The sequence below is a fragment of the Schistocerca gregaria genome, unplaced genomic scaffold (assembly GCF_023897955.1).
Source record: "Schistocerca gregaria isolate iqSchGreg1 unplaced genomic scaffold, iqSchGreg1.2 ptg000240l, whole genome shotgun sequence".
NCBI classification, from domain to species: domain Eukaryota; kingdom Metazoa; phylum Arthropoda; class Insecta; order Orthoptera; family Acrididae; genus Schistocerca; species Schistocerca gregaria.
The window spans coordinates 1,771,580-1,787,608 of NW_026061752.1; the positions used below are offsets into that span (position 1 = coordinate 1,771,580).

The 16,029-nt window shown below is 26.7% G+C and overlaps 1 long non-coding RNA gene across 1 annotated transcript in view; it reads left to right on the forward strand.

Annotated features, from left to right (window-relative positions):
• Positions 1-15,522, forward strand: part of LOC126305058 (uncharacterized) — a 56,145-nt gene extending 40,623 nt beyond the window's left edge. The window contains exon 2 of the long non-coding RNA XR_007553299.1: positions 15,372-15,522. This is a non-coding gene — a long non-coding RNA (uncharacterized LOC126305058). The remainder of the gene's footprint in view (positions 1-15,371) is intronic.
• Positions 15,523-16,029: the final 507 nt, after the last annotated feature.

Sequence of the window (16,029 nt, forward strand, 5' to 3'; positions counted from 1 at the left end):
TTATGATTTATTTATATTTATTTTGAAATTTCTTTTATTGGTTATTTGTGTTTTAATTAGTGTTGCCTTTTTAACTTTATTAGAGCATAAGGTTTTAGGTTATATTCAGATTCGAAAGGGTCCAAATAAGGTAGGTTTTGTTGGAATTCCTCAGCCATTTAGAGATGCTATTAAGTTAATTTGTAAGGAGCAGCCAATTCCTATTATATCTAATTACCTACTTTATTATTTTTCCCCTGTTTTTAATTTAATGATTTCTTTAGCCGTTTGAGTAATTTTTCCATATTTAACTTATATGTGTTCTTTTTCTTATGGATTTTTATTTTTTTTATGTTGTACTAGATTAGGTGTTTATACTGTTATAATTGCTGGTTGATCTTCTAATTCAAATTATTCATTATTAGGTTCTCTTCGTTCTGTTGCTCAAACAATTTCTTATGAAGTTAGTTTAGCTTTAATTTTATTGTCTTTAATTATTTTAATTGGTAGTTTTAATATGTTTGATTTTATAAACTATCAGCTTTATTGTTGATTTACTATTATTTCTTTTCCTTTAGCTTTAGCTTGTTTTGCTTCTTGCTTAGCTGAAACTAATCGTACTCCTTTTGATTTTGCTGAAGGGGAATCTGAGTTAGTTTCAGGATTTAATATTGAGTATGGTGCGGGTGGTTTTACTTTAATTTTTTTAGCTGAATATACTAGAATTGTCTTCATAAGAATGTTATTGGCTTTAATTTTTTTGGGCGGTGATTTTTATTCTTTTATACTTTTTATTAAGCTTGCTATTATATCTTTTGGTTTTTTTGGGTTCGTGGAACATTACCACGGTTCCGTTATGATAAATTAATGTACTTAGCTTGAAAAAGTTTTTTACCTTTATCTTTGAATTTTTTTGTTTTCTTTGTTGGTTTAAAGATTTTATTTATCTCATTTGTTTAGTGAAATTTTTTGAGAAAAGTTAATAGAAGAGTTAAACTTCTAATTTTATGTTTTCAAAACATATGCTTTTCCTAAGCTAATTAACTTTATTCCTTAATTAATTTATCTCATGCGTTTGCGACATGGACATTAATTAAGAAATATGTGAAGTAAATAATTGTTAAGATTTGACCTGTTATAATATATGGTTCTTCAACAGGTCGTTTACCAATTCACGTTAGTAAGCATACAACAACTACTATAATTCAGAATAAAATTTGATTAATAGGGTAAAATTGAATGCCTCGGAATGGTGTTTTATTATAAAATGGTAAAATTATTAAGTTCTAATTGATAAAAATAATGCAATAACACCTCCTAACTAATTAGGGATAGATCGTAGAATTGCATATGCAAATAGGAAATATCATTCTGGTTGAATGTGAACTGGTGTTACTAATGGGTTGGCAGGTACAAAGTTATCTGGATCTCCTAATAGGTAAGGATTAATTAAACATAGTATAATTAATAATGATGTTATTATTACAAATGTAATAGAATCCTTAAAGGTAAAGTATGGATGGAATGGAATTTTTTCAATATCTCCATTTAGTCCAAGAGGATTATTAGATCCTGTTTGGTGAAGAAAAAATAAATGAATTGCTGCTATAGCAGCAATAATAAATGGTAATACAAAATGGAATGTGAAGAATCGATTTAATGTTGCATTATCAACAGCGAATCCTCCTCATACTCATTGGACTAAATCTGTTCCTAAGTATGGGATTGCTGATAATAAATTAGTAATTACTGTTGCACCTCAAAAAGATATTTGGCCTCAGGGTAAGACATATCCTATAAATGCAGTTGCTATAACTAAAAATAAAATCACTGTACCAATTATTCAGGTATGTATATATATATAAGATCCATAGTAAATTCCCCGTCCTACATGTAAGTAAATACAAATAAAAAATATAGATGCTCCATTTGCGTGTAAGGTTCGGATAATTCAACCATTATTTACGTCTCGGCAGATGTGTACTACACTACTGAATGCTATTTCAATATTCGATGTATAATGTATAGCTAAAAATAGTCCAGTTACGATTTGAATTACCAAACATAACCCTAATAGGGATCCAAAATTTCATCAAAATGAAATATTTGTTGGGGCAGGTAAGTCAATTAAAGAGTTATTAATAATTTTAATTAAAGGATGTCTTAATCGTAAGGGTTTATTCATTAGTAATTATCTTATTTTACGAATAGGTCCCTGATTAATATAGGTGATTTTAACAACTGCTAGTAGTGCTAAAAATAAATAAATTATTATTATTATTGTAATAATGAATGTTGGTCTATTATATAATTTTTCTAAAGATATTGTTATTTCTTGATAATTGATTGAATTATCAATATTTATAGTTTCGGTGTTTTTGAAAAAGTCTATAAATATAGATATATCTAGAATAATTAATATTAATATGATAAATACTCACATTATTAATGTAATAATTATAGTGATTGATTTAGGCTGAAATATTTCATTTGATGCAATTCTTGTAATGTAAATAAATAATACTAGTATACCACCAAGAAATGTTAAAAATAAAATATATGATAATCAATATCTTTCTATTATTGTTCCTGTTATTAATCCAACTAGGAAGGTTTGAAGGATAATAAAAAGCATTATTGATATTGGGTGTCTTAATTTAATAAAATTAATATTTATTACATTTGATAATGATATAATTATTATTTTGATCATTTCAGGGGTTAGTTTATTTAAAATACCGGTTTTGGGGACCGATGATGGAAGCTTTTCCACCTCTGAAGTTTTAAAAGTGGGGGCTGGACTTATTTCCGGTTTACAAGACCGGCGTTTTTTTTAAACTATTAAAACTAATGTTTATATTCTCTATTTTTACTTCTTTATTGATTTATTTTGCTGGTGTTTATGTTTTTTCTTCTAAACGTAAACATTTATTAATGGTTCATTTGAGATTAGAATATATTGTTCTTTCTTTATTTATGTTAGTTATTGTTTTTCTTATTGAGTTTGATTATGATTATTTTTTTCCTGTTATTTTTTTAGTTTTTTCTGTTTGTGAGGGTGCTTTAGGTCTTTCTATTTTAGTTTCAATAATTCGTTCTCATGGTAATGATTTTTTTAATTCTTTTGGTTTATCTTTATGTTAAAGTATTTATTTATAACTATTTTTTTGATCCCTCTTTGTTTATTAAATAATTGTTGATGGTTGGTTCATTCTTTAATGTTTCTGTCGGGTTTTGTTTTTATAATTTGTGTTTATTCATATGCTGATTTGAATAGATATTATTTTGGTATTGATTATTTTTCTTTTAGTTTAATTTTACTTAGTTTTTGGATTTGTTCTTTAATAATCACTGCTAGAGGTTCAGGTTATTTAAGTTCATATCATTCTAATTTTTTTGTTTTTATGGTTTTGATTTTAATAATTATGCTTTATTGTTCATTTGCTAGATTAAGTCTTCTTTCTTTTTATATTTTTTTTGAGGCTAGATTAGTTCCTACTTTACTTTTAATTTTGGGTTGGGGTTATCAACCTGAGCGTTTGCAGGCTGGTGTTTATTTAATTTTTTATACTTTGGTTGCTAGATTACCTTTATTATTAGTTTTATTTAAGGTTAATGATTTTTCTAATACTTTATATTTTCCTTTATTGGTTGATTTTGGTTCTTATTATTTTATGTTTTATGTATTTATAATTTTGGCTTTTTTAGTTAAGATACCTATGTTTTTGGTTCATTTATGACTTCCTAAGGCTCATGTAGAGGCCCCTATTTCAGGTAGAATAATTCTTGCTGGTGTTTTATTAAAGTTAGGTGGTTATGGTATTTTTCGTGTTATAAAGGTTATTTCTTATTTGGGTTTAAAGTTTAATTATTTTTGATTGTCTTTAGGTTTATCTGGGGGTGTTATTGTAAGATTTATTTGTTTTCGTCAGGTTGATTTAAAGTCTTTAATTGCATATTCTTCTGTTGCTCATATAAGAATGGTTATTGGTGGATTGATGACTATGAATTGATGAGGTTGTGTAGGTTCTCTTTCTCTAATGGTTGGTCATGGTTTATGTTCTTCTGGTTTATTTTGTTTATCTAATATTATTTATGAACGTTTAGGTAGACGAAGATTATTAATTAACAAGGGTATAATTAATTTGATGCCAGGAATGGCTTTATGATGATTTCTTTTAAGATCATCAAATATGGCTGCTCCTCCTTCTTTAAATTTGGTAGGTGAAATTAGATTATTAAATAGAATTATATCTTGATCTTCTTTTAGATTCTTTGCTTTGATTTTTTTATCTTTTTTTTAGAGCTGTTTATACTTTGTATATATATTCTTATTCTCAGCATGGGAATTATTATTCTGGTGTTTATACTTGTTCTCTTGGTTATTTTCGTGAATATCATCTTTTACTTTTACATTGATTGCCTTTAAATATTCTCTGTTTAAAGGGTGAATATTTCTTTGTTTAGTTTGCTTAAGTATTTTAATTAAAAATATTGTTTTGTGGAATCAATGATATGAAGTTTTTCATCTTAGGCCGTGAATTTATTTTCTATTTGTTCTTTGAGTTTTTTTTCTTTGTTTATTTCGAGAACTATAATTTTTATTTTAGGTATTTATTATTTAATAATTGATTATAGAGTTTTTGTTGAGTGAGAGCTTTTCAATTTAAATGGTTCTATAGTTGTTATAACTTTAATTTTGGATTCAATATCTCTTATTTTTATATCTTTTGTTATATATATTTCTTCTTTGGTTATTTATTATAGAGAGGATTATATATCTGGTGAAAAGAATATAAATCGTTTTATTATTATTGTTTTAATATTTATTCTTTCTATAGGTTTTTTAATTATTAGTCCTAATTTAATTAGAATTTTATTAGGTTGAGATGGTTTAGGTTTAGTTTCTTATTGTTTAGTTATTTATTATCAAAATGTAAAATCTTATAGTGCTGGTATATTAACTGCACTTTCTAATCGTATTGGTGATGTTGCTATTTTAATTTCTATTGCATGAATGTTAAATTTTGGTGGTTGAAATTATATTTATTATTATGATTTTATTTCTAATTCTTTTGAAATAAAGCTCATTACTATAATAATTGTTTTAGCAGCTATAACTAAGAGAGCTCAGATTCCTTTCTCTTCATGACTTCCTGCTGCTATAGCAGCTCCTACTCCTGTTTCTGCTTTAGTTCATTCTTCTACTCTTGTTACTGCTGGTGTTTATTTATTAATTCGTTTTAGACCAATATTGGATACTTATAATTGTGGTTGATTTTTACTTTTAATTGGTTGTATATCTATATTTATGGCTGGATTGGGCGCTAATTTTGAGTTTGATTTAAAGAGGATTATTGCTCTTTCTACTATAAGACAACTTGGTTTAATAATAAGAATTTTGGCTATAGGTTATCCAAAGCTTGCATTTTTTCATTTATTGGCTCATGCTTTATTTAAGGCATTATTATTTATATGTGCAGGTTCAATAATTCATAATTTGAAGGATTCTCAGGATATTCGTTTTATAGGATCAATTGTTAATTTCATACCTTTAACTTCAGTTTGTTTTAATGTTTCTAGTTTATCTTTGTGTGGAATACCTTTTTTAGCGGGATTTTATTCAAAGGATTTAATTCTTGAGATGGTTTGTTTAAGATGAATTAATTGTTTAATTTTTTTTCTTTATTTTTTTTCTACTGGTTTAACTGCTTCTTATTCTTTTCGTTTGTTTTATTATTCAATATCTGGTGATAATAATTTTTATTCTAGATTTTCTTTTGATGATAAGGGTTATTATATTTCATTTGGAATAATTGGTCTATTGTTTGTTGCTGTTTTTGGTGGTAGTCTTTTATCTTGATTAATTTTTCCTATTCCTCATGTGATTGCTTTACCTTATTATTTAAAGTTTTTAACTATTACAGTTGTTATTTTAGGTGCTTATTTAGGTTATCTTATTTCTAATTTTGATTTTTCTCATAATTTATTTTCTTTAAGTATACTTTCTTTTGTTAGATTTGCTGGTTCTATATGATTTATACCTTTTCTTTCAACTAAGTTTATTAGATATATTCCTTTAAAAATAGGTTATTATTCATCTAAGTCATTTGATTATGGTTGAGGCGAATTACTTGGTGGTCAAGGATTATATAGATTATTTATTTATTTAATTGGTTATATTCAAGGTTGATATGATTCTAATTTCAAGATTTATCTTTTAACTTTTATTTTTTGAATATTTATTTTGGTAATATAGTTTTTCGTTTACTTAAATAGCTTATAATTAGAGCGTGACACTGAAGATGTTAAGGAAGTATTTTTACTTTTAAGTATTTATAAATATAGATATATTATTTTTACAGTGAAAATGTAATGTTTTATTTAAACTATATAAATTTTAGAAATGTTAACGGAGTTTAACCGCTAATATAAAAAGTTAGCAGCTTTCATATTGGCTTTACATTTCCTTAATTGGAACTATTATAGTTCAATTATATTATTAACAGTAATACGCCTCTTTTTGGCTTCAATTAATAAGAATAAGGGTAGTACATACCAATCTTCCAGGTCGAAACTGACTGCAATATTTCGCTTCTTATTCTATTTAAGGTTGATTGATAATATCAATACTTTTTGAATGCAACCCAAATGTTATATTTAACTACAACCCTTCATTCTGCTCATTGTAATGCTCCTTGGTTTCATTCATGGTATAGTCCTCCTAATAGAACTAGAATAAAAAATATTGTTGATACTGTTCAGATTATAATGTCTGAAGTTTTAAAAATAATTACAATTGGTAGAATTAGTGCAATTTCTACATCAAAAATTAAAAAGATTACTGCGATTAGGAAGAATCGTATTGAGAATGGTATTCGTGCTGATCTTTTTGGATCAAACCCACATTCAAATGGTGATCTTTTTTCTCGATCATTAATTAATTTTTTTGATAGTGTTGTTGCCAGGATTATAACAATTATTGGAATAATAAATCTAATGAAAACTCTTGTTGATAGAATTAGAATTGTTTTTCTTGATTTATATCAAGCTTTCTGATTGGAAGTCAAATGTACTATTTATACTAGAAAAACAATTATCTACCTCATCAATAAATAGAGATATATAAGAATAATCATACTACATCTACGAAGTGTCAGTATCATGCTGCTGCTTCAAATCCAAAGTGATGTCTTGGTGAAAATTGATTTATTGAGTGTCGAAGTAGACATGTTGATAAAAAGATTGTTCCAATAATTACGTGTAAACCATGGAATCCTGTTGCAACAAAGAATGTTGATCCATAAACTGCATCTGCAATGGTAAAAGGTGCTTCTCAGTATTCATATGCTTGAAGTATTGTAAAGTATAGTCCTAATAACACTGTGAAGAATAATCCTTGTAGTGCTTGAGTATGATTAGATTCCATTAAACTATGATGTGCTCAAGTTACTGTTACTCCTGATGCTAAAAGAATAGCTGTATTAAGTAATGGAATTTGTATAGGGTTAAAGGGTTGAATTCCTATTGGAGGTCATAGTATTCCTAGTTCAATTGTTGGTGCTAATCTTCTTCTAAAGAATGCTCAAAAAAAAGAAACGAAAAATAATACCTCTGATGCAATAAATAAAATTATTCCTCATCGTAATCCAATTGATACAAATCCTGTATGTAATCCTTGATATGTTCCTTCTCGTACTACATCTCGTCATCATTGAATTATAGTTAGTAGGGTAATTCCAAATCCAATTATGAATAAGTTAATATTAAATAGGTGGAATCATTTTGCTAGTCCTGATACTAGGACTATTGCTCCAATTGCTCCTGTTAATGGTCAAGGTCTATAGTCTACTAAGTGGAATGGGTGGTTTGAGTGAGTTGTTAACATAGGTTTAATATACTTCTCTAGAATATAGAGTTCTTAGAATTGAGAAAACATAGGCTTGAATTATTGCTACTGCTGATTCTAGAATTAATAGAAGTATTTGTCCAATAATTAGTAATGAGATTAAGTTTATTGCTATAGATGGTCCTGTGTTTCCTAATAAGGTTAATAATAAGTGTCCTGCAATTATATTTGCTGCCAACCGTACTGCTAATGTACCTGGTCGAATAACATTACTAATTGTTTCAATTAGTACTATAAATGATATTAATGCAGGCGGTGTACCTTGTGGTACAAGGTGTGTAAATATATGATTAGTATGGTTAATTCATCCAAATAATATAAATCTTAGCCATATAGGTAGGGCAATTGCAAATGTTAATGCTAAATGTCTTGTTCTAGTAAAAATATAAGGGAATAATCCTATGAAATTGTTAAATAATATTATAATAAAAATTGAGATGAAAATGAATGTTGTTCCATTAAATGATTTTGGTCCAAGAAGTGTTTTAAATTCATTATGTAAGGTTAAATTTAGTTTATTTCAGATAATGTTAATTCGTGATGGTGTAAGTCAAAATAGTGATGGGATTAATAATAGTCCTAGAAATGTTCTAGTTCAATTTAATGATAAATTAAAGATGTTAGTTGATGGGTCAAATGTTGAGAATAGATTTGTTATCATTTTCAATTTAAGTTTTTTATTTCAATTGTTCCTTTTTCTGCTCTTTTAATAAGGTTAGGTTTAAATGAGAAGAAGTTTATTTGATTAAACAAGATTAATGTAGCTGAAAATATAATGAATAGTGAGAATCATATAAGAGGGGATATTTGAGGGATTTGGATATAATTTCCCCATCAGAAGTAGTCGTTAATTTACTATTATTTGGTTTAAGAGACCATTACTTACTTTCAGTCATCTGATGAATTTCAAGGTGTACTAATTTTTTTAGTTACTTTAGATTGACACTCTAATGTTATTTATTTTAACTAACTCCTTAAATTATCTTAGATAATCACTTAATAAATAAATTTACTGAAGTTCTTTCAATTACAATTGGTATAAATCTGTGGTTTGCTCCACAGATTTCTGAGCATTGTCCAAAGAATAATCCAGGTCGATTTATTGTGAATGTTCCTTGATTTAACCGACCTGGCGTTGCATCAATTTTAACCCCTAATGCAGGAACTGCTCATGAGTGTAGAACATCTGATGCTCTTGTTAATACTCGTACTTCTGTATTTATTGGTAGGATTGTTCGGTTATCTACATCTAGTAGTCGGAATCCATCATTTTCTAGGTCTTGTTCTGGTGTTATATAAGTGTCAAATTCTACGTCTATGAAGTCTGAATATTCATATCTTCAATATCATTGTCGTCCAATGGTTTTAATTGTAATTATTGCATCTACTGAATCATCAAGTAAATATAATAGTCGTAATGATGGAAGGGCAATAAAAATTAATGCAATTGCTGGTAAAGCTGTTCAGATTGTTTCAATTAAATGTCCATGAAGTATATTACGGTTAGTATAGGCAATAAATAATATATAACTTAGGGCATAACCTACAATTACTGTAATTAATAATAATACGGCCATAGTATGATCATGAAAGAATGATAATTGCTCCATTAATGGTGAAGCTCCATCTTGAAGAGATAAATTTGATCATGTTGCCATTAATAAATATTTTCTAATAAAAGGTCAAACCTTTATTTGTAGAGCTTAAATCTACTGCACTAATCTGCCATATTAGAATCTAGAGATTAATGGTAATTCTGAGTAACTATGTTCTGCAGGAGGGTTATTTTGTAGTCATTCTGTTGATCTTCTTATGTTAGCTCTAAATATAATTGCTCGGTTTGTAATCATTCTTTCTCATATAATTACAATGAATATAATGATTCCTACAATAGAAATTGTAGACCCAATTCTTGATACTACGTTTCATGATGTATATGCGTCTGGGTAGTCAGAGTATCGTCGAGGTATTCCTGCTAATCCTAGGAAGTGTTGAGGAAAGAATGTTAAATTTACTCCAATGAATATAATTGTAAATTGGATTTTTAATCATGTATTATTTATAGTTAATCCTGTAAATAGTGGATATCATTGAATGACACCTCCTATAATTGCAAATACTGCTCCTATAGATAATACATAATGAAAGTGGGCTACTACATAATATGTATCATGTAATACAATATCAAGTGATGAATTTGCTAATACTAATCCTGTTAATCCACCAATTGTAAATAGGAAAATAAATCCTAGAGCTCATAATAATGGTGGATTGAACTTGAATTTAGTTCCATATAATGTAGCTAATCATCTAAATACCTTAATTCCTGTAGGTACAGCAATAATTATTGTTGCTGATGTAAAATATGCTCGTGTGTCAACATCCATTCCTACTGTAAATATATGATGTGCTCATACAATAAATCCTATTAGTCCAATTGATAGTATAGCATAAATTATACCTAATGTTCCAAATGATTCAATTTTTCCTCTTTCTTGAAATACAATATGTGAAATAATTCCGAACCCTGGTAGAATTAAAATATAAACTTCTGGGTGTCCAAAGAATCAAAATAGATGTTGATATAGAATTGGGTCACCCCCTCCTGCAGGGTCAAAGAATGATGTATTTAAATTTCGATCTGTTAATAATATAGTAATAGCTCCTGCTAAAACTGGAAGTGAAAGAAGGAGAAGTAATGCTGTAATAGCTACAGATCATACAAATAAAGGTGTTTGATCTAAAGTTATACTTTCTGATCGTATATTAATTGCTGTTGTAATGAAATTCACTGCACCAAGAATAGATGATAACCTGCTAAGTGCAGTGAAAAAATAGCTAGATCTACAGATGCACCCCGTGTGCAATAGCTCCTGCTAGAGGAGGGTAAACTGTTCATCCTGTACCAGCACCATTATCTACTATAGAAGATGTAAGAAGAAGGGTTAGTGAAGGTGGTAGTAATCAAAAACTTATATTATTTATTCGTGGAAATGCTATATCTGGTGCACCAATTATTAGTGGAACAAGTCAATTACCAAATCCACCAATTATAATAGGTATTACTATAAAGAAAATTATTACGAATGCGTGAGCTGTAATAATAACATTATAAATCTGGTCATCCCCAATTAGAGATCCGGGTTGGCCAAGTTCAGCACGAATAAGTATTCTTATTGATGTTCCTACTATTCCTGCTCATGCTCCAAATATGAAGTATAAAGTACCAATGTCCTTATGGTTTGTTGAGAATAATCATTTTTGCGGTAAGATGGTTGAATTTTAGGTGATAGACTGTAAATCTACTTATGAGATGTTTTCTCTCTTATCATATTTAGGTCTTATATTCAATTATGATTCGAGACTGAAATTCTAGAGGTGTAAAATTTTACTAAGGCCTAAAAGATTATTCTTTTAATTATAACTTTGAAAGTTATTAGTTTGATTAACTTAAGTCCTTAGTATAATGAAATTAAGGTTGATGTTGAAATCAATCCTATTGTTGAAATTATTACTGTTATAGGAAGAATGATTCTTGATTTTTGGGACTTTATCTTTATAGATCACGAATTTTCTGTGTATGATATAATTAGAGCTGAGAATCTAATACGTATATAGTAGTAGAGTGTAATTGTAGTTAATACAACTATAATAGTTATAATAGTTGTTATATTGTTTTCTATTAATGATTGTATTACAATTAATTTGGTAAGAATCCAAGGAATGGTGGTAGTCCACCTAAAGATAATAAAGATAAGAATATTATGAATTTAATTTCGGTTTTTATATTTCTGGCTGAATAAATTTGATTTATGAAAAATAAATTTATTTGCTTAAATAATAAAACTATAATTAATCTTAATAGTGAGTAAATAATGAAGTATAGTTCTCAGATGTTTTCTCTGACTGTTAATGATCTAATTATTCAACCTAGATGTCTGATTGATGAATATGCTAAAAGTTGTCGTAAGGATGTTTGATTTAAACCTCCTATTGCCCCAATAATAATTCTTAAGATAATAATTGTTCAAATAAAAGTTCTTAATTGAATACAATAAGATAAGACCATTATTGGGGCGATTTTTTGTCATGTTATTAATGTTAAACAATTATTTCATCTTGATGCTCCTATAACTTCTGGAAATCAGAAATGGAAAGGTGCAGCTCCAATCTTTAATAATAGTCTAGATCTAATTATTATTGATGGGATAAATTCTGTTTCCCATCCCATGGGATATTTTATTTGAATCAGCAAAATTGAAAATAATAATATTGTCGATGCTATTGCTTGGACAATAAAATATTTAATTGATGATTCATTTATTATTATATTTTTATTTCTTGTTAGGAGCAGAATAAATGAAAGTAAGTTGATCTCAAGTCCTATTCAAACCCCAAATCAGGAATTTGATGAAATGGACAGGATCGTTCCTATCATTAATGTTGATAGGAAGAGAAGTTTTGTAGAGTTGTTGGTCATTAAAAAGGAGAGGATTGATACCTCTATAAATGGGGTATGAACCCATTAGCTTGTTTAGCTTACCTTTTTACATTAAGGTGTATGATGCACGTTAGTTTTTGATACTAAAGGAGGTAGTTTAATTCTATCTTATGTAATTTTAATTAAGGTAATTTTATTTACTTTATTTACCCTCTCAAGGTAACCCTTTAATCAGGCACTTCATTTATTTAATATATAAATCGAAAGTTTTTTTTTGAAATTCTTTTATGTATTATTTTGTTTAATTAGGATTAATTTATCCTGCTCATTTTATTTTATATATATATATATATATATATAATAAATAATTTATATTAATATATTACATTTAATTGAAATTAAAGTATTATAAGTTCATCTTACCATTATCAATTGATTATTTTAATGCAATTATTTACCTAGGATTATAGCTACTTATGTTTTTAGCTTAAAATAGGTTATTATAATATAATATATATAATAATATGTAATTTAATATTTAATATTATTATAATTGGATATAATAAATAAAATTATTAATTTAAATATAAAATATTATAATTAATATAAATAATTATATTAATTATAAAAATATAATTATGTAAATTATCTATAATTAGATTATTTAACTAATATATATGAAAGTTAACTTAATATAAAAAAAGAATTCATATTAATAACATATTATATTAAATTACATAATTGTATAAAATATATTTATTATATTATTTAATCTTTCTTTATTTATTAGTGAAAAGAAAGATTAAATAAGAAAGAATATAATACATTTATTGCTATACATGTTCCATATTAATCTTTAATTATATATAATAGAGAAGTTGTTGTGGTCATACATAGGGGCGTTTCTTTTTTTTTTGTTAATGTTTGTGGTTTTTTTCTTTTTTTTTCTTTAAATATTTGAATCTTTTATTTTTTCCTGAATTAATAGATTTAAAATTTTCTTATTTTTTATTTTTAAAAGTTTTATTCTTGCTTGTTTATTCACTTTTTCTTTGTATTATATGTAAGTTTTGTTAGACTAAATGTTCTTTTTGCAGTAATTTGATTTAATTATCAAGTGATTTTGGATTTAGCAATTGATTTAGTATTGGCATAATTCGTGCCAGCAGCCGCGGTTATACGATTGATACAAGTGAATATTATTGGTTAAAACAGTTGTTTATATTATTAGGGTTGAAATATAAATTTGTAAGGTGAAATGTTAAAATTTATTTGTGGCCCTTTTTATGAATCTGTGAAATTTAAATAATAAACTAGGATTAGATACCCTATTATTTTAAATGTTAATTATATTTACCAGGGTACTATTAGTTAAGGTCTTTAAACCCAAAGAATTTGGCGGTATCTCATTCCATTCAGAGGAACCTACCCCATGATTGATAATACACGATTTACTCTACTTAATTTATTTGTTTGTATATCTCCGTTATCAGAGAATCTTTTTAGAGTTATAATTCTCAAGATTTATAATTATAAAATATTTCAGGTCAAGGTGCAGCTTATAGTTAAGAGGAGGTGGGTTACAATAGATTTTTGTTTATAACGGATTTGATAGTGAAATACTGTTAATGAAGGTGGATTTGATAGTAATTTAATTTATTTAATTTAACTGATATTGGCTCTGAGATGTGTACACATCGCCCGTCGCTCTCATTATTGATTATTCTATTTTATTTTAAAGTAGCTTCAATTTAGATGAGATAAGTCGTAACATAGTAGATGTACTGGAAAGTGTATCTAGGAAGAGTTTCAAGATATAACTTATTAGTAAAGTGTTTCATTTACACTGAAAATTTTTCTGTGCAAATCAGGATATCTTGATTATTTATTTTATTATATTTATTTTTTGTTTATTTAATTATTTAATATAAATAATTATATTGTATTTTTGTCTTATTATATTTTATAGAATTGATTTTTTAAATTATAGTTTATTGGTAATGTAAGTGTTTTATGAAATATTATTTTAAATTTTTTTAAGTAGATTTTATTTATTGTACCTTTTGTATCAGGGTTTATCAAAATTTTAGTATTTATTTTACTTGTCTCGATTTGGGTTGATTTATAAATAATTTATAGTTAATGTATCATAATTATTATTAAATTATTTATAGAAATGAGATGTTAATCGTTTCCCAAGATATCTAGTTTCTTAAGAAAAAATTTAATTTTTTAAAGTTATTTGTTTTTATTTAATTTTTTAAGTAAAAATATTAACTTATTTATTCTTTAAGGGATAAGCTTTGAAGTTAATAACCTATAATTTATTTTATAGAAATATAATAGTAAGCTTTAAACCAGCTATCTTTAAGATTACGTTTTAGTTCATTATTTTTTATTTTGATTTTATAAATATTTTTGGTTTTTTATTAAGATTATTAATTTAATTTTAAAATTTTTGTAATAATGATAGAATTAGTATATTTATTTGTATGAAATTTTTACCTTGTGAACTTATTATAAGGAACTAGGCAAAATTGATTTCCGCCTGTTTATCAAAAACATGTCCTCTTGTTTATATTTTGAGGTCTGGCCTGCTCACTGAGCGTATTTTTAAAGAGCCGCGGTATTTTGACCGTGCAAAGGTAGCATAATCATTAGTCTCTTAATTAGTGGCTGGAATGAATGGCTTGACGAGAAATCAACTGTCTCTTAATAAATTTTTGAATTTAACTTTTGAGTCAAAAGGCTTAAATTCTTCTTTAGGACGAGAAGACCCTATAGAGCTTGACATTTTACTTTTATATAGTTTTTTGTTTGTCTTTCTATATTTAATGATGATGTTTTGTTGGGGTGACATGAACTCTTCATTATTATATCATTTATTTATGTTTGTTATTTTGATCCATAATTTATGATCATAAGATTAAGTTACCTTAGGGATAACAGCGTAATTGTTTTTGAGAGCTCATATCGACAAAGTAGATTGCGACCTCGATGTTGGATTATGAAAAATTTTGGGTGCAGGAGCCCAATGATTAGGTCTGTTCGACCTTTAAATTCTTACATGATCTGAGTTCAGACCGGCGTGAGCCAGGTCGGTTTCTATCCTAAGATTGTTAATCCATATTAGTACTAAAGGACCATATGGTTAAAATATTTTTTGTTATATTGATTAATATTAATTTATTTACTATTTTGACAGATTAATGTGTTGAATTTAGAATTCATTTATGTAGATTTTTTCTACAAATAGTATTGATACTTTATGATTTATTTATATTTATTTTGAATTTTCTTTTATTGGTTATTTGTGTTTTAATTAGTGTTCCTTTTTAACTTTATTAGAGCGTAAGGTTTTAGGTTATATTCAGATTCGAAAGGGTCCAAATAAGGTAGGTTTTGTTGGAATTCCTCAGCCATTTAGAGATGCTATTAAGTTAATTTGTAAGGAGCAGACAATTCCTATTATATCTAATTACCTACTTTATTATTTTTCCCCTGTTTTTAATTTAATGATTTCTTTAGCCGTTTGAGTAATTTTTCCTTATTTAACTTATATGTGTTCTTTTTCTTATGGATTTTTATTTTTTTTATGTTGTGCTAGATTAGGTGTTTATACTGTTATAATTGCTGGTTGATCTTCTAATTCAAATTATTCATTATTAGGTTCTCTTCGTTCTGTTGCTCAAACAATTTC